The following is a 25,733-nucleotide window of genomic DNA, read 5'->3' as shown; positions in this document are numbered from 1 at the left end:
GAATTAATAATAATCGATAACTTGCTGAAATGCTCGCCAGATGACCTTACAAATGTGGCCATTAGGCCTAATCGTCTTAAGTAAGTCTAGGGTGAAAGAGCAGGGTCTCTGAAAGCATTGAATAATGACCCTTATAGGGCTTCTTTAAGGAAATTTCAACTAAAGATAAAGAGCCCTACACACATAAAAGATGAAGAAGAATAGACAGAATGCTTGCTTTATGCTCGAAATAACATCAGCACAAATATCTGTACATAGAATGCTGCAGCGATGTTCCACGGATGTTATGAATGACGTTACATTAGCTAAAGGGGCCCCCATCACTCATTTCAACTTTCTGGTGTTATTGGTCTTAATAGCTGATGATGTATCATCATCAGAAGCATTTTTAACAGATAAAGATCGGTTTGTTGTATTTATTTTAAAGCAATGAGATTTAAATCCTTTTTAATACTAGATATTTATCTTATCTTTGGCCTTAAATTGTTTACTCTCATTCATATGAAAGGGAAGGATAAATAAAGCAATAATGAAATATATAACACTGAGGCGTCATTTTTATACTAAAATAAAAGTCATTTTTACATTTTTAAAACGTTTCAACAAACAAAATTGTTGGCACTATGCCAGCAATTAGACAAACTCCTTTTTTGCATATACCTGTAGTGTTTTTCCCGCGGCTAGGATTGCCACACGCGAACTTTTTTCACTCTCTTCTTCTCCTCTTCCTTCTTCTTCTTCTTCTTCCCCTTGACCTTGTACTGCATTCTGGGCTGGTGGCGAAATCCTGTGTTCGTCCGTTTCCCCATATCAATGCGCTGCCTTTTAAGCAATCTATAGGTCACGTAATGCCTTCTCTTCCTATTGGACGAAGCCAAAATGGCCAATTATCGAAGGTCAAATATTACTCTTGAATTCCTGGTTCGTATTGGAAATATACGTTCGTTCGACGAGGAACTCGATGATCGATGTTCTCTTGTTCTCTTTCAAAAGGTGTGCGAAGCTGTGTTTCTTCACTAGACCCACCCACCCTCTTTTCGTAATCTCTCTCTCTCTCTCTCTCTCTCTCTCTCTCTCTCTCTCTCTCTCTCTCTCTCTCTCTCTCTCTCTCTCTCTCTCTCTCTCTCTTCTTTGTAATACAAGCTGTCTGTGAGACTGTGACTGGGTCTGGTGGAGTATGAACCAGAAAAAACCAGTTGTTCCTAAACTATTAGACCATGTCCGTCCATTATACTACTAACATAGCATCGAATCTCAGAAGAAATGGCATTTCATAAGAAATGGCAATTTTAAAGTGAACCAAACCATTGGTTCATTCTACTGTCTAGACCGTGGTTCGTTCGATAATTGAACGTTAATATACGGAGATATATAAACAAGTGAAGATCGATATACGAAAGGGAATTCAGATATTATATTATTTTATGATTTTATCATACTGGTTTTAATTTTCTGTAAAGAAACCTATTGTGCCGGCTTTGTCCGTCCGCACTTGTTCTGTCAGCCCTCAGATCTTAAAAACCACTGAGGCTAGAGGCCTGCAAATTGGTATGTTGATCATCCACCCTCCTATCATCAAAGATACCAAACTGCAGTCTTCTAACCTCAGTAGTTTTTATTTTATTTAAGGTTAAAGTCAGCCATAATCGTGCTTCTGGCAACGATATAGGATAGGCCACCACCGGGCCGCGTTAAAGTTTCACGGGCTGCGGCTCATACAGCATTATACCGAGACCACCGAAAGATAGATCTATTTTCGGTGGCTTTGATTATATGCTGTAGTGGCTGTACAGAAAACTCGATTGCGCCGAAGAAATTTCGGCGCATTTTTTACTTGGTTACAATCTTCCTGAGTTTTTAAAATGTCAGAGGCCGCAGCATTCAGGAACTGAACTCATTCGAGAATAATGAATACTAGAATGTATTCTTCATTAAATAAATGGGCTATACCACAAAATAAATGGTAATACGTACAGTTTACTTCCAACATTGTACATTCTCAAAAGACGCTTGCGCAAACCACGCCCAAGAGAAATCCAGTCTTTCTAAAAGTTAGATTCCTATTTCTCAAAAGATCTGCTGCAAGGACCCGCCTTACCATTGGTCAACGTTTCGTTAAATTTCACTCAAAAGTTTTTTGCTTAAAGTTGCTAACAGTTGCTAAGAGACAGACGGACGAACAAACAAAAAATATTGCGTTATCTATAGGTCTGTCGACTTCCTTGTACGGTGCTCACACGAGGCGTTTCCAAACGCTCGATTCCGAGATCGTGTTAGCAGTCACAACACATACATAAGTCAGGGTTGATTGGTTGAATGCCTGCTTACTATAGTTTCCCTAGCGTACCTGGTCAAAAGGGCCCCCCCAAATCGCTTTACAGCGTGACAGATCTCCGTTTCTAAGTTACTCGTGGATTGTGGATACCCTTTCCATCCTAAGACCTTGACCTGTTATAATCCTCTTTGGAAATTCCTGGTTTTGTTTCTCTTGTAAACAACTGAGTTTAGCGCTAACTCTTCTTTTAGAAACGTTATAACATAAATGAAGATAAGTGAGCATAAATTAAATGCAGTTTAGATATCAACTATCACCAGGTGACTGGCTCTCTCCCTCCTTTAAATGTCAATTCATAATTTGGGACTGCCGTGTTTTTTCACATCACTTCCTGTAATTACTAGGCTCGTTTGTCTTCTTTTAATCAACAGAGTTTTTCTTTCGTTTCTTTGGTTTTTTTCTTGCATTTTGCGTTTTGTCGAGGTTGTTTAACGATTGCACAAACGTGGTTTGAAAAATAATCTCTGTGCATTGGAAATGCTCTCTCTCTCTCTCTCTCTCTCTCTCTCTCTCTCTCTCTCTCTCTCTCTCTCTCTCTCTCAGATTTCTTTTATTTTTAGATGTAAGAATATTATTTATTAATTTTCATTATTTTATGCTGTAGTTTTGTTATCCTTTATTATTTTATTATTTGAAGTTGCATTGGTCTACCCCTAGGAATTAAAGGGCTCATTAATTTATTCGTTTGTTTGAGGGCTGATGCCTCGTTTTGGCGAGATATCCATTGTTCCTTGTGTTGACCCAGGATTAATCCTTTAATGGAAGGGGTTAATCCAAGGCTACTGACCCAAAACTATCACTGTTTCTTCCTCACCATCGCCTTAGGGTAAACGCAGATAAGGAAGCACGTGAGGAAAGCAATGTCACATTGTTTTAATTAATATTTTCATATTCTATTTCTAACTGCCCTCAGTTATAATTCGATGTGTTTCTGAAATAATGCCTTATGTTTAAAGAATCGAAAGGGAGTCTTCAATAGCCCTATTTGCAGAATGAGGAAATTACATTTGGCATTGCTCCTTCACCCTCCCGACACCCTCTTTTGACCAAGTACGCTGGGGAGACTCTCTCTCTCTCTCTCTCTCTCTCTCTCTCTCTCTCTCTCTCTCTCTCTCTCTCTCTCTTAAAATTAAGGTTTTTCCCAGGTCTAAAATACGACCAAAGAAGCCAAACAGTAAAGCCAGCCTACGTGAACTGCCTCGTAAAGCGCAAGTGTTCGCGCAAGCACCGCTTTTGGCAAAGCTCCGTCAGCGATGCGTTTATCGCCCCGTGTAAGTGTAGCCCAAGTGTATACACCAGGATCTAGGTATACACCAGTGGTTCTTAACCCCAGGGTTGCGACCCAGAGTTGGTTCATCAAACCATTTCAGTGGGTCACCAAGTGTTATAACTTTATGGGCTTATTATTTACCCAATTCTCTTATTATAATTATTATTATCACAGAAAATATTGTATTAAGAATACATAATTTATTAGTATCTGAGCAGAACATTATAGAGACAGAACTTTTCTTTCTCCACAATGGTAAATCATACCCTAATTATACATTTAATTTTATGTCATGAAACAAAAACATTTTGGTTCTCTTTCTGCTACTTAATTTATTGTTTCTTTTTCATGGATCATTGTTTTGCAGATCTGCTGCTTGCATTAATATAAATCACTGCATGTAATTTTTGTTTCTGTAACACGTTTTCATAAGCATAATTATATAAAAAAGAAAATGTATATGACGGCATGGGTCACCATGGTTAATTTGGACAAGATTTTGGGTCACCGCCTCAAAAGATTAAGAACCACTGGTATAAACCAACTAAGAGCACATTCACCTACACACAAACACGGAGGGACGCACACACATGGAGGGGCGCACGTACGCTCTCCCTGCTTGATGATCCAGATGATAAGCGTGTCTGTCGCAAGCACCGCTTTTGGTAACGCGCTGCCAGCGACGCGTTGATCGCCCGGTGTAAGCCTAGTCTTGTATGTACACCAACCACGAGCACATTCGCATACACACGCACACACATACAAATGGAAGGACGCATGTATGCGCGCGCACAAGCAAATACTACTGCTCTTGCCCTGCTCGATGATCCAGAAAATGACCGTGTCTTCAGAGCTTCACGGTGACCTGGGGCCAGAGAAGTCGCCATTTCTGGGAAGGAAGAAGAAAAACACAAACAAACCTACAGTTTCATAATTCAAATTTAATCGCCTTTTTTTATCTATTTAAAACTAACTTTTTCTTTTCGTTCAAATTGCCTCATTCATATGTTGGTCTAAACTTCTCAGCCATTTGGGAGGGAAACTCGCTCTGGCCACAGAATGGTTAACTAAGCCTTCCCTTCTAAGCGAGTGAAAGTCAGGTGCACTGAAGAGCAAGGTAACTAACTGTTTCTCTCTCTCTCTCTCTCTCTCTCTCTCTCTCTCTCTCTGTAAGACTTCGTTCAGCCAGTTTTAGTCACGATGACTTTTTACTTTATGAGACAAGTGTTGTTTTTTTTTTCTGTAACAAGTTTATGAGCACGAGTTTTTGCATAATTGCAAAAGCATAGGCCTACATGTTCAATTACTCTCATTTATCATGCATGCGCACGCGCAACTCACTCAAATATAAGTGTGTGTGTGTGTGTGTGTGTGTGTGTGTGTGTGTGTGTGTGTGTGTGTTATGGGTGCAGTCTCCATTTACATCCTAAAAACATCCTTCAGGAGATCCAAAATCCTTACACGTGTCTGTAAACCTTTGTTGTGTAAACAAACGAAGAGCAAGGTTAGGAGATAACAGGTGCTTAGACCTGTCTTTTCCAGGTAACATTGAATCATTAACAAATTAATAACTAGATTTATGTCAGTGTTTTGACAATGCTCGAGGAATAAATAAATGTTTATATATATATATATATATATATATATATATATATATATATATATATATATATATATATCTTAAATATTCAAGATATCTTCCTCAAACACATTGTCTTTATAAACAATCTTATCTGATATTTCATTCAATCTGAAAAAAAACATTTTTCTTAGAATTCATCCAATGGAAAAATTCTCCCTTCAGGAAATTATGAAAATGTGACTAAGAATTGGCGCCAGTATCAAACATTTCCATGAAGCTAGACTGGTCTATTTTTTTTTTTTTTTATTCAGGGAGCCTCCAATGTTACGCATTTGATTGTAGCAAAAACATTTTCTCAGTGTAAGTGGTTCGTTTTTTTATAAATGTTTTGATATCTCCTTTGAGGAAGCATTTTCGTGTTTAGAATAAATATTAGTACATTACTAAATGCTCACTATACCCTTAAAATCTATTTTTATGTTGGCAAACCATTTCCAAACAATATGAAAACGAAGGGTGAAGAAATATAGGAAGATAGAGCTGCGAAGGTCCCTCACCGACCTTTACTGGAAGAGGCACAAAAACTTGGCCCTTCCCCTCCCCAATGGGCTTGCTACATCCCCCCAACCCACCTCGATACATTAACACCACTCCATTTCCTCAGGACCTCCCTTTACCCATCCAGTACCTGCCCCTTCCCAAATCCCAACCCATCTTGCCAAACACACAAACATGTCCATTCATCCTTGGGTGTTTTGGGTTGAGCCTTAAGATTTAGCTCACTTTCATTAATTCTTGTTTAATATCCTTCCATTCATTTTATTTTAAAGGATTGTTATCCTAAATTCGTCTTTTGCCTGCCCGCTGGAGTGATCTGTCAGTATTATTTCATTTACTGCTCAAATATCACTCCGTTTTTCATCTTCTTTGGTTTAAATGTCAGGAGTCATGGCTACGACGCCGGAGCGAGTTTTCGCCAGTTCGCCTCTTCGAACAAGGCTAAACTGAAGCTGAGAGGAAGATATTTGGGGCTTCTTTAAAGCTTCGTAGCTTCTTTTAGCCTTACGAATTCATTGTAACAATGTTCGTTTATCTTTTATTTAAATCCGGACAGATATTAAGGCAAAAATGTCGCGCCGAAACCTAATGGTACTACCACCTCCGCCATAGCGTAGCATTTTGAAATTGAAAACGGCCTTCTTCTCAGGAAACGATTATATAGCTAACCGTCCGGGGAGGGATGGAGTTGGGGGGCGATCCTCTCTCTCTCTCTCTCTCTCTCTCTCTCTCTCTCTCTCTCTCTCTCTCTCTCTCTCTCTCGGAGCGGGGGATACCTGTTGCTCAGGATGGGGGAAGTTTGGAAGTCGTCACCTCGTGTTTAGTAGCGTTGGTGTAGTGGTCGGGTGAACTCCGTCGTTTATTTTTCGGTTCTTCTTCTTCTTCTTGTAGGATTTTTCATAACGAAAGTCCGGTGAGTGGATTACAGTAATCCTCTTTGCTTTGGCGATTTACCTGGATTTTTTTTACACCTGGAGGCGTAAATATATGTCTAGTAAGGAAGGTATCTGGTCTGTCTGTGCTATGTAAGAAAGAGCTTGGCAAAAGGAAATCAATTTGGCGAAAGGAAGTAGCATAACAATTGCAGTGAGCAAAAAAAAAAAAAAAAAAAAAAAAATTGGTGTTGTGATGTGTTTGTTCTCTTGTTAGAATGGAATATAAAATCAGGAAAACGTCTTTGTTGTTTTTTACGGATTAAAATTTACATTGCTACAACAAAAAATTACAGGTAAGAACTACAATAACATTATGGTTTCAGGAAAGTCTATTTTGAAATCGTCTCTGCATTTTCCTAGTGTCTTTATAGAATTTGAGACATTTTTGTGTACAGAATTTGAGACTTTTTTTGTACGCAAAATCTCAAGCATTCTTGTACACAGAATTTCAGATATTTTTGTACACAGAATTTGAGACCATATACACAGAATTCGAGTAATTTTTGTACACAGCATTTGAGACATTATTATACACAGAATTTCAGACATTTTTGTACTTGCTTTGAAGACAAAAATACCAAGAATGCTTTTAAAGGCGTATTAAGCTTTTGTTTGACTTTATAGCTTTGTCTGTTTGTCAGCTGAATAACACAAAAATCCCTTCGTCAATGCAACAAGATTTCAAATTTTGTATGAGATAGGCATATAATTCTTCGGAGAATTTAAATGCCATCGGCACAATAGAGCTGTTTAGCATCCAGCTTCCGGTATATCCAAGTCATTGTTTACCAACCAGTTAGGACGTTTGATACTAATACTAATAACAGCGAGTGTAATTAAGGTAAAATTGACTGATAAGCCAATTACCACCCCCAAAAAAGGATCCCGTATGGCAACACTCATTTCATATCGTTAAATCTTCTGTAAAAATTAAATAAAATCTCGAGGTCTTTTGTTTTTCTAATTTTTTATCTTATCAAATCGAAGCCAAACAGCATTTAATTACAATTTGATAAATTACAGCCTGTAATTATTGTAATATGAGATCGTTAATAGACTTTTTTAGATTTCGTTATGACGATGTCAGGTGCTGAAATGTACTTGACCTTGAAAATTCCCAGGGGCGCATGCGCAGTGCGAGTGGGGATTTTTTTTCTTCTACCAGAAGTTAGTATTATTATTATTATTATTATTATTATTATAGGTTTTTTCAAATTTATTGTTATACTTAATATTAAGTATTTTTGCTTTATACTCCTAAACTCCCTTAATAACTATCAATCATCACCCTGCTATGAATACATATAATAGTAATAATGCACAATAATAACAGTAAACATAAACATAATAGCTATAATAACGAGATAATTACAAAACGAGAGGAAATAACAAGTTGAGTTAATAGCGAAGTAGACTGCAAATTATGGGACGTTCCAATATTTTTTTTTTTTTTTACATATTTGCCCAATGACTCTGGGGCATCTTGGGAATAACACTGAGCCGTCCGAGTCATATGCTTGGAAATTTGAATCATATGTTGCTGAAGAATTAGGGCAATTTACCTGTGAGTCAGGTGTGTCACTTGAGATTATTATTATTATATAGGCTATACTGTATATATATATATATATATATATATATATATATATATATATATATATATATATATATATATATATATATATATATATATTATATTTATATACACACACATACATACACACACACACACACACACACACACACACACACACACACACATATATATATATATATATATATATATATATATATATATATATATATATATATATATATATATATATATACAGTATATTTAGACAGTGCTGCCTTCGTAGACCGACTCTAAGGCAGGTGTACCTAGGCTGTTTTAGCGTAGGTGTTCACTGTTCGAGGAACGTTGTTTAGAATGAAATAAAATAAAATTATCGAGGTTCTTAACAGATACACTTCATTTGCTTCTTCTCTTATATTATCCCCTTTAAATTATAAACTTCCACCATATGGTTAAGCTGCTTCTTAGGGGAGTCGTTATGCTAAGTACAGGCCTGAGACTTGCTCCCAGGACTAAGTCGATTTTGAGCAAAGTAAATATTCTAAGTTCGTTCACCACAGTCTAATCTTTTAACTCTCGGTCTTCTTCTGATTTGTCTCGGGGCATGTCTCAAGTCTTTCTTTCAGCTGTTTCATTTTGATCATGAATTCCAAAACTTTCATGTACTCACAGTTTCTTTATTGATCGTTCACTAGCCACGCCTTCTGGGCAACGATTTCTCATACACAACAGAGAGGCTCCAACCGCCACCCATACTTTTTGAAGGTAAAATAGGCTCCTTTTCATTTCATGACCATTGACCTCCAGTAATGGGCTCACCAGCGCAATATCGTCTTATCACTTGCTAATGACCTGGTGTCGACTGGTGATGAAGCGAGAGCCAAAATCATAGCGCCATTGTTCTCGGCCATTAGGTCTATATTAATCACCTACTATGAATAACACTTTCTTTTAGGCTATGGATCGCCAATAACAGTTTCTTTGTCTCTCTCTGAGTCACCATCTTATGAATAAGGCCTCAGTAACCGGCAGGCCTAGCGTTTTCTTTTGTTCTCTATGAACCTTTGTTTTCATACCTCATTATAATAAACAGTTTTCTGAATATAATATTCTCTCTGTTACATATATATATATATATATATATATATATATATATATATATATATATATATATATATATATATATATATATATATATATATATATATATATATATATATATATATATATATATATATATATATATAATATAGATACAGTAAGTATATGCATATAAATATACTGTATATGTATATATATATATATATATATATATATATATATATATATATATATATATATATATATATATATATATATATAAAATCTATGAGTGATGACAATTCAGCATTCTATATAATGGATCCACTCTTCAAACGTCAAGGTCAGCATCACACTCAGAATTCAAAGGCCAGATATAAATTTACTGTGTATCATACTTCCCAAACATACCTTTATCTTTACCTTAGCAACTGAATTATCTTTGGTGGCTTTAAAAAAGCAAAAAATAAAATCGTTCAGTAGAGAGCATACTTCCTCCCATCTTAGTTAAACTGAGAATGAGGTCAGGTCAGGTTGAACTTTGACCTTGACTTAACTTACCTCAGAAACTAATTAATTCCTTGAAAAACTCTGGTATTTATTAATGACCTAGATGGTTTTAATAGCAATGACTCATCAAAATACAATGAACTCTTAATACAACATTAAGAAGTAATTTATTTATATATTTTGCCGTCGTCTAGCTTGGGTTGAGCCTTACTAATGACCTCTGTATAAATATGCATAGATAATTTGGTTCAATCTTTTGGAATGGTACTTAACATCTTAGGGTAGGGACTTATAGTCTCGACTCTCTCTTACATTTCCGTTATTTTTCACTGTAATGACAATTTAATAACAAAACAAAGTTGATAATAATGCATTAATAATGTTATTTGGAAATACAATATTATTATTTTTTTCTATTTAAGGAATAACGTCATTGAACGAAAAAATAATAATAAGGTTGATAATAATGTCATTTTGAAATACAATATTAATTTTTTCTATAATTAAGGAATAATTTCATTTAACGAATGTAATCCCAAGCTTTTTTTTAACACCAAACCAATGAACATATTTTAACATTTAAAATGTCAAAGGCAAAACCAAATAAATGATAAATATTTTCATTAGGTTTACCACTGGAACAGCGTCGCAGTGACGAAGGTCACCAGAAAAATAATAAAGTTTATGAAGTATAATCATTTACTGCATGAGCAAAAGAAATTGATATTCTTATTTTGACCTAATGCATTTTTTTAGTTTAAATTTTATGTCCATCCTATTTCTTTTATAAGGATTACTATTTGTCTATCTATTTATATATTATATATATATACATATATATCTATATATATATATATATATAATTGTAATATATACATATATATAATATATATATATATATATATATATATATATATATATATATATATGTCCCTCAATGCCCTCTTAACTTTCTCGAATCTTCGCGGTTTTTGGATACTCTTGTCACTACAAAGCCTTAAGATTCAAGTGTAAGAAATGTGAAGCAATTCCGATGACCGGCAGCGGGAAACGAACCCTGGTCCACTAATCAGAACGAGATGCCGTACGAGAAGGATAAAAGTCAATTGCCTCTCATACATACGTATACCTGTCGTTTTTAGATATATATATTAGAGCTGGAATAGACCTATCCTCACCATCGTAGCCAAGTGGACATATTTCTTGCACTTGGATCTTAAGGCTTTGTAGTGACAAGCTATCCAAAAAAGCGCGAAGAATTCGAGAAAGTTAAGAGGGCATTGTGGCAATTACATATGTATCTGATAAAAGTGACAGGTAGATTCTACATATAGCCTATATTTCTGCCTAAAAAGCACTATATAAAAATCGATTGTCCAATTGGCTACGATGGCGAGTATGGGTCTATTCCAGCTCTGATATCTGAAAACGACAGGTATACTGTATGTGTGTATGAAAGGCATTAGATGTTTATCCTTCTCGTGGTCAGATGGACAATGATACCTCGTTCTGATTAGTGGACCAGGGTTCGTTTCCAGCTCCCTGTCGTCAGAATTTCTTCACATTCCTTGCACTTGGATCTTAAGGCTTTGTAGTGACAAGCGTATCCAAAAAACCGCGAAGAAATTCTAGAAGTTAAGAGGGCATTGTGGCTATTACAATTACATATGTATCTGGTAAAAGTGACCAGTAGATTCTATATATATATATATATATATATATATATATATATATATATATATATATATATATATATATATGGATATATAGATATAATGACAATAATGACAAGGGATATTTATCCACACAGGACTATTTTTGGTGTCTGTAAGAAGTAGATTGACGAGACTTAGTTCAAGCTAAGAAACTGTTGTGGCCATTAGAACCAAACTGATGTACAGATATCCACTGAATATTATTTTTTTATTTCGACCTTCAAATTACCGAGGTCGCCATATTAAGGAAAATAATTGCAAACGTATCTACACACACACACACACACATATATGTATGTGTGTGTGTGTGTATTTATATTATAATTATTTATATTTCTGTGTGCGCTTGTGTTTGCGATGAATAAGTAGGAAAGATTTTTTATTAAGAATTACGCTTCATCTCTGGGCTGGCAAAAACTGGTTTGTACAGGATAATCACTCCTTGAGGTATCTGTGTGTATGTGTGTTTGTGTGCTCATGTTTGCGCGTATGTGTCTATGTCCACATACCTTGAATTTCTTGAGTTTACAAACCTCACTTCAGACGGGAAAACCAAGAACGTCATTTAATTCAACACTTTGCTTCTTTTTTTCTTTTCTCTCTCTCTCTCTCTCTCTCTCTCTCTCTCTTCTCTCTCTCTCTCTCTCTCTCTCTATATATATATATATATATATATATATATATATATATATATATATATATATATATATATATATATATATATATATATATATATACATATACATATACAGTATATAATATATATATATATATATATATATATATATATATATGTATATATATATATATAATATATATATATATATATATATATATATATATATATATATATATAAGTATATATATATATATAATATATATATATATACATGTATATCTCTTTACCTGTTTTTATTTTTCATTCTTTATTACTATTATTATTATTATTATTATTATTATTATTATTATTATTATTATTATTATTATTCAGAAGATAAACCCCTATTCATGTGGAACAAGCCCACCACAGGGGCCATAGAATTAAAATTCAAGCTTCCAAAGAATATTATGGCGTTCATTTGAAAGAAGTAACAGACGGTAATAGGAAATACAGAAAGAAGAGATCAGTTATCAGAAAGAAAAAAATAAACTAACAAATTAACAAATAAATAGATAAAAATATTGACTACGTTTTCGATGTATTTTTTATTTGTATATCAATATAGTAATGTCTGTATTTATCCAGCAGTTGTTAAGATTCTATGACGACGAAAATCTGACCTTGAAAAGAAAACCCCAGGTGAGGGATTTTATTTGCTGAATCTTTTCTCTTTTTTTTTTTCTTTATCAAGTTCCCGGTGAACTCTCTCTCTGTCTCTGAGGGATTACGCATACTTATTTTTTTTATCTTTTTCCTATTAACAGGAGTTATTACTGTAGGTTATATAATTATTATAAGGTGTGATGCTTTTACTTTTATTATGCTTCTTATGAAACTTAATTGCTTAGAATGGAAATAAGTTATTCTAGAAAGAATAGAAGTTTTCCTATAGCCGATGCACACACACACACACACTCACACAGACCTTACCTTACAGACCTTACAGTTCGTTCGGGTTGCCCCAGGTCCCTCAGTGTGAGGCACCTCTGAGAGAGAGAGAGAAACGTCTCTTACATGGGAAGTCCTCGTATCATTTGTGAACAGGACTTTTCCTCAGATAAAGTGAAAGAGGGAGATAGAGAAAGAGACAAGATGGAGGGGGGGAGAGAGAGAGAGAGAGAGAAAGAAAAATATCAGTTATCGGGGAAATACCTACAGTATATCATTTGTCTGCAAGATTATGCCTTAGGGAAAGTGAAAAAGAGAGAGAGAGAGAGAGAGAGAGAGAGAGATATAAAAACAAGGGAGGAAGGGAGAGAGAGAAATGTCTCTTTTCGGGGAAGTCCGCGTATCATTTGTATACAGGAGTTTTCCTAAGTTAAAGTGAAAAAGAAGAGAGAGAGAGAGAGAGAGAGAGAGAGAGAGAGAGAAGAGCTCTTCTATAAATATTAAAGTTCTCTAGTTCCATTTCATATTTTGTAAACCTTATTGAAAGTATTTTATGGCTTTTTAGTCCACTCGATTAAATGACTATGAAAGTCTATAAATGAAGTAGATTGCTGGAATACAATAAAAAATAATTAATAATTTGTAAGTTATAATTAAGACGACATTATTGCCAGCCAATTTCGTCATCATCTTCGAAGACTGACGCAAGATATAATTGTGGCTTAGAGACTAATTTGAAACATTCTCTTACGAAGCTGTAATGGGGAGACTCGTGGTCACTCAATATGACAAGCATATCACGTGCCTAACTCTCTCTCTCTCTCTCTCTCTCTCTCTCTCTCTCTCTCTCTCTCTCTCTCTCTCTTAACAAACAGACGACTGTGATGCAATGCCATCCTGCTATGGGGAATAACAAAAAGTCATTTAGGTAACTGCCGAAGAAATACCGTATTTATTGTTTTAATTCAGTTAACGATCAAGATACAAATGGCAGAGTAGTGTAAGACTTACTTTTTCTTAAATGCTTTTGTTTTACTCTCTTATTTCAAGACATTTGCTTATTTAGATGTACGATAACTGCTTTGCCTTGCTGTCAGAAAGTTTATACAAAACATTATTTAATTATTTGTCTATATTTATGGATAAAATCACCATCAGTAACTGATCCGCTCAGTCGACCTTGTGTTTACCAAAGCAAATCCAAAGCAATACCTAACCTAAGGTCACTTTAGGCTTCCACAATCGTGTGGGGGAACCTTTCATGACATTTGTTTGATAGTTACTTTGCCTTGCTGTCAGAACGTTTATACAAAACATTATTTAATTATTTGTCTTTATCTAAGAAGAAAGTCACCGTCAATAACTGGTTTCCTCAGTCGTTGTTTTGTCTATAAAGCAGTCCCAAGCAGCACCTAACGTGAGATTACTTTAAGCTGTGTGGAAACCTTTTCCTCTGAAACACGTCTCACTTGAATTATTCAACTTCCTCATCCTGTTGTCGAGTCGAAAGGGAACCAAAGGAATACGAAGATGATTCATTGTGTTTTAAGTATAAGGAGAGATCCTGCCAGGAAGCTTACCTAATGAAACAAGAAACAGAAGGACTTCCTGAGTCCCGTCAAGCAATTAAAACAATCCTAGGTTTCCTTCGAAGTATCCTTTTTGGTCAAAAAAGGAATGCACGTAAGATTGCTGGCTCAGGATAGCAATAAGTTGAAACAGATGATCACGTAGGCCTGTTGAGCCAACCTTTTCATTCTTTACAACATTCTAAAAGCTTTGTTTTTCATTTTTCATGAATGAAAGACAACTTAAACATCAGTTACCCCTTGAAGAAAATGGTATATACCTCCATATGGGGATAGTGCCGTCAGTGCACCTCACATGGTGCACTGTAGACATTACTCAAGGTTCTTTGCGGCGTCCCTTGGGCCCCTAGCTGCAACCCCTTTAATTCCTCTTGCTGTACCTCCGTTCATACTCTCCTTCTTTCAACTTAGTTTTCTCAACCCTCTCCTAACAATTGCTTCACAGTGCTTCTGCGAGGTTTTCCTCCTGTTACTCCTTTCAAACCTTTTTTCTCTCAATTTCCCTTTTCGGCTCTGAATGACCTCGTCATCATAGGTCCCAGCGCTTGCTTGGCCTTTGGCCTAAATTTCATACCCCAATCCCAGTTCCAAAATGGTGTATACAATGATACCCATCATTTTCATCCTTTCAAACCATCATTATAAACTTTTCCTCATCATTTTGGGGTCCCACTGGAAAATAAAATTGGCAAAAATTAACAAAAATGTAAAAATTTCACCTCCACACCAACCTGTGTTCCTACCGGCCACCTTCTCTCGACCATTTCCTGAGTCTCGTCACCTGTGAAAAGGATTTCCAGCCTTTCTTCTGCAAAGCCATTGTTCCTGGTCAGTCATGGGCCTTCCTAAAAGTCTTCGTGTTCTTTTTATTTGATTTTCTCTCTCTATTTTTGTTTCTGGTTCGTGATGATTATTATTTTTTTTTTCGTATAGACGGATTTTTTCCACCATACTTTGATGTTTATTCTCTCTCTATTCTTGTTTCTTGTTCGTGTTGAATATTATTATTATTATTATTATTATTATTATTATTATTATTATTATTATTATTATTATTATTATTATTATTATTACGCGCCTTCCAAAATGTTTTCTTCATTTGTTTTTGTCTGGGAGGATTTCTTTCACCATATCTTGATGTTTTTTCTCTCTCTATTTTTGTTTCTTGTTTATGTTGATTATTATCATTATTATTATTAATTTTTCTTTTATTTTCGTATAAACGGATTTTTTCCACCATACTTTGATGTTTATTCTCTCTCTATTCTTGTTTCTTGTTCGTGATTATTATTATCATTATTTATTATTATTATTATTAATCAAACAAAAACTTCTTTCAGTTTTCTTCTGAAGATGGAAAGAGAAACCCACACGATTCTTGTGTATAACTTGTTTACCGGTAAATATTTACATATTACTTTGCTCTCGAGTACTTTCAGGTCCTAACTGTGACCCTTTTTCAAGAGATGAGAAAGTCAGGCTGTTTCAAGGCCCAGCAATCTTCTGGAACTTCTTCTCCCTGCCCTGTGCTGTCATTTATATGATGGCTGTCCTGGTTTCCACTCTCTTGAGAGTTGTTAATCTCCTCCTGTCGGTCTGATATCCTGATCTGATGGTCAGTGGTATTAATCCTTGTGGTATGTGAGTAGTCACCATCGGTCTGTTGGGCAGGAGACCTAACCTCCAGGTCAGAATGGAAACCAGGACAGCCATCATATAAATGACATCACAGGGAAGAAGTTCCAGAAGATTGCTGGGCCTTGAACCAGCCTGACTACCTCATCTCTTGAAAAAGGGTCACAGTTAGGACCTGAAAGTACTCGAGATCAAAGTAATATGTAAATATTTACCAGTAAACAAGTTATACACAAGAATCGTGTGGGTTTCTCTTTCCATTATTATTATTATTATTATTATTATTATTATTATTATTATTATTATTATTATTATTATTATTAAACTCACTCTTCACAATTGATATGTAATGTGAATGACTGCAGAATAAGTTCAGCTTTGGGCGTCAAATACAAAATTATAGTTTTGTTTTGATAAATAAAACTATAATTATTATTATTATAATTATAATTATTATTATTATTATTATTATTATTATTATTATTATTATTATTAAGTTACACTCTCTTCTTCAAAATTGTTATGTAATGTGAATGACTGCAGAATAAATTCAGCTTTGGGCATCAAATACAAAATTATAGTTTTGCTTTGATAAATTCCCAGTCACCAAAAACCTCTACCTATATATTTTAAAGTATTCACGCTGGCCAAAGAACTTTTAAACACCATTAAACGTCAAAAAAACATCATTTATAAGAGGAACATCATAGCCCAACTCCTTAAACACTAGGAGGAACAATCTGGACGAAATATTCCTAGATTCTTCTTGAGGAAAGAGATGAATTCTAGACGAATTCTAGATTTTGGTCTAGAGTGCAGAAAGCCACGCCTTTAACCAATATAGGTGTTCGTCCTTGAATAGATATGAAAAACCACTTATGGATAGAGGTGGCTTTGCCCAGGAGTCCCAAATGGAGGGTGTGAGAAAGAGAGAGAGACACACACACACAGGGTAGGAGAGAGAGAGGGGGGGAGAGAGAGAGAGAGAGAGAGAGGGTGGGAGAGAGAGAGAGATGAGAGAGAGAGAGGGTGGAGGAGAGAGACAGAGAGGGTGTGGATGGGGCGGAGAGAGACATAGGGTGTGGGAGAGAGAGAGGAGAAAGGGGAAGAGAGATAGAGAGGGTGGGGTGGGGAGGAGAGAGAGAGAGAGAGAGGGAGGGAGAGAAAGAATGGAGGAAAAAGAGAGAGAGGATAGGAGTGAGGGTAGGGAAGGAGATAGAGAGAGAGAGAAGGGGATAGGAGTGAGGGTGGGGGGAGAGAGAGAGGGATAGGGAAAGAGAGAGGGTGGGGAGAGAAAGAGAGAGAGAGAGAGAGAGAAAGACAGAGAGAGGGGTGGGGAGAGAAAGAGAGAGAGGGGGGTGGGGGAGAGAGAGAGAGAGGGTGAGGGGAGAGAAAGAGAGAGAGGGTGGGGGAGAGAGAGAGAGAGAGAGAGGCAAGCGTAGTTCTTTGAAGCAATCCAAGGATTCCCGTTTTTGCTTATCATGCCATGGGTAATGGATGAGTAATACCTGATGCCCATATGTAGCCCGGACCCGGAGCCAGCGATAATAACAAGAGATACGTAACAATGTTGTATAACACTATTCAATTTGGCTTAGAATTTCTCTTACATTATAAATTGTTTATTGATAATATTAGAGAATTAACGAACTCATATAGATTTCATATGGTATTCATAACTAACCTTGAATTCATTGATTGCTAAAGTTATATGAATTTGATCTAAATATAAAATTTAGGCCAAGAGCTAAGCTCTGGGACCTTTGATGAGGTCATTTAACGCTGACAATAATGTTGAAACAATTTTTTGGAGAGGGCTGAGGGAAGAAAGATGGAGGAAAGAGAATATACACGGAGGTACAGTCAAAGAAATGAAAGGGGTTGCAGCTAGGGGCCTAAGGGATGCTGTGAAGAACGTTAAGTAATGCCTACAGTGCACAGCATGCGGTGCACTGATGACAGTACCCCCCCACCCCATCCTAGGGGACTAAAATGATATTGGATTCGTTAGTGAAGGGAAGTGTTTTCAACAAAAGGTAGAAGGTATTGACGCCAGAAATAAAAGACAAGATTATTTACCTCTTACAAAACCACCAACCTCTTTCTTTATTAATATGCATCTTGCGTCGTCTACCAAACAGGGCAGACAGACCAATGCCAATGGCATACAATCTCCTACAGCCATGTCAGGTCTTGAAAAGGCTTGTACAGTCGACATCGAAATAAAAGAGATGCTTTTATTTATTCTAAAATGTGGTTGAACTTAGTGCTATTTATGACCTGAGACTGTTTGCGATCTGCTTTTGTTTTTGTCAATTTTTTAAAAGGCGTTATGCTATTAATAAAGGCTTCTTTTCATTTCAAACATGGTCGTGATGATAGATCGTTTCTGACTGAATCAATTAAGCGAACAATTGAAAGCTACTGATCAGTGACTGATTTGAAATCTTTGCAACAAGATCCTCCCTGGATCGTTTTGATGCCTGATAATCTTTCATAAACTCTTCTTCATGTATTCCACAGACTGAGGTTTAGCAAGCCTTATAAGGTAGCTGAGATTTAACTGTTCTATACGCATACGCTGTTAATTGCAGGCATCCTCTTTCTGTCTTCTTTAAATTTTCAGCTGAAACCCCTACTGGACAGAGTCAAGAGATTATGATAAACTCAAGAGGACTTCAAAAGGGAATCAGCCTGCAGAGAGATTCCCTTCCCTCCCCCCCAAAAAAAAAATAAAAATAAAAAAAATAAAAAGCAAATTCACCACCTAACACCCAGGACACGCTAACACCCCATGAATATCCCGACAATAGCGAGGACACGGAATGATTACAGGAATAGCCTGAAGAAGCCTTGTTCCCCAGTAGAAATAGCCTAAGGTCGGACCAGTGTTTTTAAGAGACAGAGTTACAAAGAGGCTGTGATGTTCATGCAGTCATTAAGCGGCAGCCATCGTTGCTGATGTGTTTGCTCTTAATTGCCTGGGTGTTATTTGTTAGTTCATAAAGAAACAAGGCAATAGAATAATTAATTAAATAATAAAAAGTATCGTTTTGTTTCAGTTCAGGTAGATTAAAGTTTGTAGCTATAAATATGGTTAGTCAAAGGTGACTAATAACCAAACCGTTTTCCAGCAGTGGCTACCTCACTGTTACATGCACAGATTTGGTGTCAGTCTGCCAAAAAATCAAGTAGAAAATGCGTCATAGAAACTTCGGCGCAATTGAGTTTTCTGTACAGCGTATAATAATGTATGAAACTCACAGCCATGGCCCATGAAACTCTCAGTCGCGGCCCATGAAGCTTTCAGCAACGGCCCGGTGGTAACCTGTGCTGTTGTCACCTACAGCGATGCCAGACTCACGATCATGGCTAAATTTAACCTTAAATAAAATAAAAACTACTGGGGCTAGAGGGCTGCAATTTGGTATCTTTGATGATTGGAGGGTGGATGATCAACATACCAATTTGCAGCCCTCTAGCCTAAGTAGTTTTTAAGATCTGAGGGCGGACAGAAAAAGTGCGGACGAACAGACAAAGCCATCTCAGCTGTTTTCTTTTACAGAAAACTAAAAATCTATAGACGATGGTCACATTTCTAGCTTGAAACAAAAGAAGAATTTTTCTGTTTGCTTTCTTTACCTGTTACAACGTTTTCCCTTCCCAGGGGATAGGAGATAGCTACACATGTGGTGAAAATTGTCAAAACTGCTTTCAGACAATATCTGTGTAGGACTAGCAGGCACAAATATATTATATTGTACTCGCTAAATTTTGACTACATTCTGTCCGTGCCTCTATTCGCTCTCTCTCTCTCTCTCTCTCTCTCTCTCTCTCTCTCTCTCTCTCTCTCTCTCTCTCTCTCTCTCTCGTTTTTCCCCTTTTAGTCAAATCGTAGAAATGGTATCTGCCAACAGCAAGGTACATGATAATTAAACAAATGGGTGCTACTATAGTATGATATCCGTTTTCTACATTTGACCCCTCAGGGGCTAGTACTAAACACGGCGAAACAGTGAGTGTAGGTGCGTCACTGGTTCGCCGTGTTTAGTACTAGCCCCTGGGGGATCAAATAGTTTTGTATATAGTTTGAGGAAGTAATTGCCATAGGCCTTAATTGGGTTATTTGGTGGATAGCATCCTAATTTTTGGTAGGTCGCGAATAGCTCATTAGATATCAGACTATTGCAGCACCAACACATGGATTTCATTTTAGACTTATTGACCTATGACGTTCAAATTTAAAACTTGTTAAGGGAATTGGGATTTGTATTTTCTTATTGATAATTATATTTCACTTCTCAATTATTTCTTTCACTTGTTTTAATAGAATTATAATCAAACAAACTCACAAATAATGAAAGATTTGAAAGACCATTGATTTAATCTTATCGAGAAAACAGAGGTTTGAAATTAAATAGAGATGAACTTTATAATAAACAAACAAATGTCCTAGAAACATCAACCTGTTGCCACCATTAGATAGCTTAAAAATAACGGCTCATCATTGACAACTGAGATTTACTTAAACAAACAAATGTCCTAGAAACATCAACCTGTTGCCACCATTAGATAGCTTAAAAATAACGGCTCATCATTGACAACTGAGATTTACTTACGAAAATGTTACCTACTTCCCACTTTGCTAAGCAGGACCCCACAACGCCTGCTTTGTGTCCTTCCAGGGTCCTCCTGAAGGGTATTCCTTCGACCTCGGTGCCCTACAAGGGCATGGGAGATGATACAGGGGCGTCACCTGCCCAGAGAGGTGACCTATGACTATACAGATCAAGGGTGTGAATTATGTAGTCCTAGCTACCCACCTTGGCTTGGTAGCTTTTTTCGCTAATGTAATTTTTTCCTTAATTGAATGTATTAGGATGTAATTTCGTTTGCTTTTAAGGTAATTGGTTAATGCATTTTTAAATATTGTTAAATAACTAAGAGGAAACATACCCTGTTTTCTAAAAACTGATCTCTTCCTTCTATATATCCTGTTACCTTCTGTTACTTCTTTCAAATGAACACCGTAATATTCTTTGGAAGCTTCTTGAATTTCAAGTCAGTGGCCCCTGTGGTGGGCTTGTTCCATATGAATAGGGTTCATCCTCTGAATAATAATATTGATAATAATAACAATAATCTGTGACCATGCCAGGTTGAAAAAATTTTAAGTTAGACCTATATAATTAGTGGTACTTTTTCGATGAAGCCATAATTGATTATAGTGTGTTTAAAAGCAAAGTTTTATTGTTTTTGTGTTTGTTTTGAGATTTACTTTAGTATATCTACTACAAAACATCACACTAACAATTATAATTTTATATAGCTTCGCTTTGAAAGTTTTCCAAAAAATTAGGCCAATCCCATTGTGAATAAGAATAAAGAAAACGTACAATTACAACGTGAAATTGAAAGAAAACGTAAAAATTACCTATTAGAAAAACTCAGATTTTGAAGAAACTCTTTAATCAGAACTAACCAGAATTTAAACACACAGAAATATAAACAACACACTGACGTTATAACAGCCAAAGGGTTCACAGACAAACAGACACACGAAAGCAAAGGATAAAAACATGAAGAGAGACTCTGTGAAAAGCAGTTTAACCAAAGGAAGACTTACAGTGTCAACTGATATATATATATATATATATATATATATATATATATATATATATATATATATATATATATATATATATATATATATAATATATATATATATATATATATATATATATAATTTATATATGTGTATATATATATATATATATATATATATATATATATATATATATGAAACCATATAATTATACACTATTTTTTTTTAAAGTTCGTTTTAAGGACAACCTAATTTAAATATTTTATTTGCATTTTTATTTTGCATTTTGGAAGTCACAATATATTAACAAAAATAAAATAAAATAAAATATATATGATTTAGTAAATATCTCAAGGCATTAAGAACTTTTATTCTTTTAGGACTTGCATTTTATTTGCATTTTATGATTTTGTGAACAATGAAATTAACAAAAATAAAATAAAATTCGATATAATAATTACACTGGCATTAAGAACTTTACTAGGACCTATTTTTATATAATATTTTTATATATATATATATATATAATAATTATATATATATATATATATATATATATATATATATATATATATATATATATATATATATATATATATATATATATACATATAATTATAATAGCCACAATGCCTATTAAGTTCTCGAATTCTTCTCGCTTTTTGGATACGCTTGTCACTAAATAGCCTTAAGATCCAAGTGCAAGAAATTGAAGTGGTTGTGATATCAGGTAGCAGGAAAGGTACCTGTGTCACCATAATCACAAGGAAGTTACGTTGCCGACCTGACGACGATCACAACCACTTCAGTAATTTGCACTTGGATCATAAGGCTTTGTAATGACAAGCGTATCCGAAAAGCGCGAAGAATTTGAGTTAGAAGGGTATTGTGGTTAGGATTACATATGTATCTTGTAAACTGTTAGATTCTAATATATATATATATATCTTGTAAAATGTGACCAATAGATTCTACATATATATATATATATATATATATATATATATATATATATATATATATATATATATATATATATATATAACTTAATCACATACACAGTTGTTCTGTGCAATAGTAGAATTACTGAAAGGACCTCATTCAAACCGGATGGTATGTAATGGAGTATTTATTCAGAAAAGTTACAAGCATTCTCGGACAAACAGTCCACATTGTAACTTTTTCTGAATAAATACTCCATTAGATACCATCCAGTTCAATGAGGTCCTTTCAATAAAAAAAAAAATATATATATATATATATATATATATATATATATATATATATATATATATATATATATATATATATATATATATATATATATATATATATATATATGTATATATACACTTGGTTCGTTCAATGTACTTATTATATCGAATAGCGAGGCAATTTCACGTTCACAAAAATCATTGTCCAACAAAATGTAGGTCCTAGGATAAAGGTTTTCAATGCCTTGAGATATTTACTAAATCACCTATTTTATTTTATTTTATTTCTATTATATTTTTGTTAATATATTGTGACTTCAAAATGCAAATAAAATAGGAATTAGGTCATTTAAAACGAACTTAACAAAAATAAACAAAAATTCCCATTGTGTTTGGTTTTTTCATTTTTTACACTTTTTGGGGGACCCTTGATGACAAACCGGTTCGAGGAACCATGACAAAGCAGGAATGGGGATTTCGAAGGATACCTGAAGGTGAAGGAAACAATATCCTGATTGGAGAAGTCCTGAAAAATATTGTATCTTTACCTTGCTCCATTTTTCACATTAGTTTTGAGAACAAAATCCTTGAAAATGTTCCTCAGTGAACCCAGACTACAAATTTCAGAGTGGAGTCCAATCCTTCTTAGCTATATGATTCTTACACACAGAACAAGGAACGTACTTATACGTTGTATTTCAATTAGTAGGACCTAAAGTGACTTCATTATGTTTGTTGTATAAAATGTACTACAAGGACAAACATCCTCTGCAGCGTCCTGAAGCTGGCCTAGCTGTTTTTGCTAGCAGCTCTAGGAAGACAGGCAGGCTGCTGCTGCAGACAGTGTGTCGTTTTCTAGTACCAAGTTTAATACTACTAAGTTTTCTAGGAGTTTTGTCTTGGCTACAGCAAAATGTGGAATAGGTTGCACAGTGCAGTTGTGGAATCTTCTTATCTCCGTATCTCTCCCATAATATCGTCATCTGTTGCCAGCCAATCGGCCCATATTTGGTCAAAATTTCTTCAAAATCCATAGACAACTCTTTATGTAGTTTTAACAAACAATAACCGAACCAAAAAGGAAAAAGTGCTTTTAGGAGACAACCCTGAATATTGTTACCGGAATAGGTCTATTTTCCTAATACTTTACTCTTTCTCATTTAACTTCGTTCTCCTTTCCATGCGCGTACCGAGATTAGAATCTTTGTTACTCAGCGCTGAATGGGAGATCTGAAGCCAGTTAAACCCAGTGACCAATGGTGGAGACACACCTAAAAGTATGATTCTGAAATAGGAGATTTCTGATTAATAGAGATGTTGAAACTAATGGAATGTATGTAAGTATATGAGTATTTACATATAATAGTGGGGTCCTTGAAGGCTTTGTTTTTGTTCCGCTGAACAACAATATAACAATAGTATGTTGTGGGTTGTATATTCATTTTAAAGTATCTTTTCTTGAAGTTAAGTTGCTCCATATTTATTGCAGTTCTGTCTTCCAACAATGATTCATCTTATTAACTGGGATAAAAAGGAATATTTCCTGTCGCTAATTTAACGCTTAAAAAAATAGTTTTGATATATTTCATCACTACTGGGCAATTTTTTTGTGTTATGTTTTAACAGATAAAATCAAAGCAAAGTGTGTGTGTATATATATATATATATATATATATATATATATATATATATATATATATATATATATATATATATATATATATATTCTTCTTCTTCGTTTTAACGTGCTTTTTCCCATTTTCTATATATTCTTTACGAAGGATATATATATATATATGTACACTGGGCAATTTGAACCTCAAAAGTTCAAGTGAAGATGCATTGCATTACTACCCAAAAACAATTCACCTTGTACTTTAATGATTCATTTATATAATTACCTATTTATTTATTAGTATATTAATTTTCCTTTTATCTAATCACTTATCTCTTTTTTCTATATTTGTTATAACTTTCTGTTCAAACGAGCACCATAATAATCTTCTGAAGTTCAAATTTCAAGTCAGTTGCCGCTGTGGTGGGCTTGTTCCATAGGAATTGGAGTTTATCTTCCTAATAATAATAATAATAATAATAATAATAATAGTTCAGTAACTTTCAACTTCATTTTAAGTTAATAATATTATACACGGATGACGTCACGCAAACCGAACGAATAATTTGCCACTCCTTCCGTTCAGTCTTTCCTACTTTAGAATGACGTCATTCGATCATCCGGTTCACACCGGTTCCTCGTCGTTTCCCACATAATCTCGTTGTCAGACTCAGAAGCCTCATAGCGCTTGCAAAAGCATATTAGTTACTCTCTTCCTATGTTGAAAGAATGAAAGCATTTTTGTAATGTCTGAATGTTTTGCTTCGTATAAATGTTTTAGAATTAAATATTTTCTTATTAATTCATGTTTTGATGTGTATTTTATTTATGCGTATGTGTGTTTGTGCGTTCACACGCGTATGTGCGTCGCAATGGCAAAGACATTTATTCAGGTCTTACGCTAAAAGATTGTTAGTACAGCCATGACCTATATGCAATGTTATTCGTATGTGCGTGTTTTTGTG

At 34.9% G+C, this 25,733-nt stretch overlaps 1 protein-coding gene across 2 annotated transcripts in view; it reads left to right on the top strand.

Annotated features, from left to right (window-relative positions):
• The first annotated feature begins 6,523 nt into the window (after positions 1-6,523).
• Positions 6,524-25,733, top strand: part of LOC136845313 (actin-binding protein WASF2-like) — a 34,096-nt gene continuing 14,886 nt past the window's right edge. Inside the window, exon 1 of one of the 2 annotated variants that reach the window (XM_067115528.1) lies at positions 6,524-6,658. The gene's annotated coding sequence lies outside the window, so the exon portion shown is untranslated. Of the gene's footprint in view, positions 6,659-6,865; positions 6,974-25,733 lie in introns of those variants that run through there. The other variant, XM_067115529.1, reaches the window with a different exon arrangement.

The sequence above is a fragment of the Macrobrachium rosenbergii genome, chromosome 13 (assembly GCF_040412425.1).
Source record: "Macrobrachium rosenbergii isolate ZJJX-2024 chromosome 13, ASM4041242v1, whole genome shotgun sequence".
Lineage (NCBI taxonomy): Eukaryota > Metazoa > Arthropoda > Malacostraca > Decapoda > Palaemonidae > Macrobrachium > Macrobrachium rosenbergii.
The sequence above is the reverse complement of the archived record's forward strand: the minus strand, read 5'-3'. Positions and strand labels throughout refer to the sequence as shown.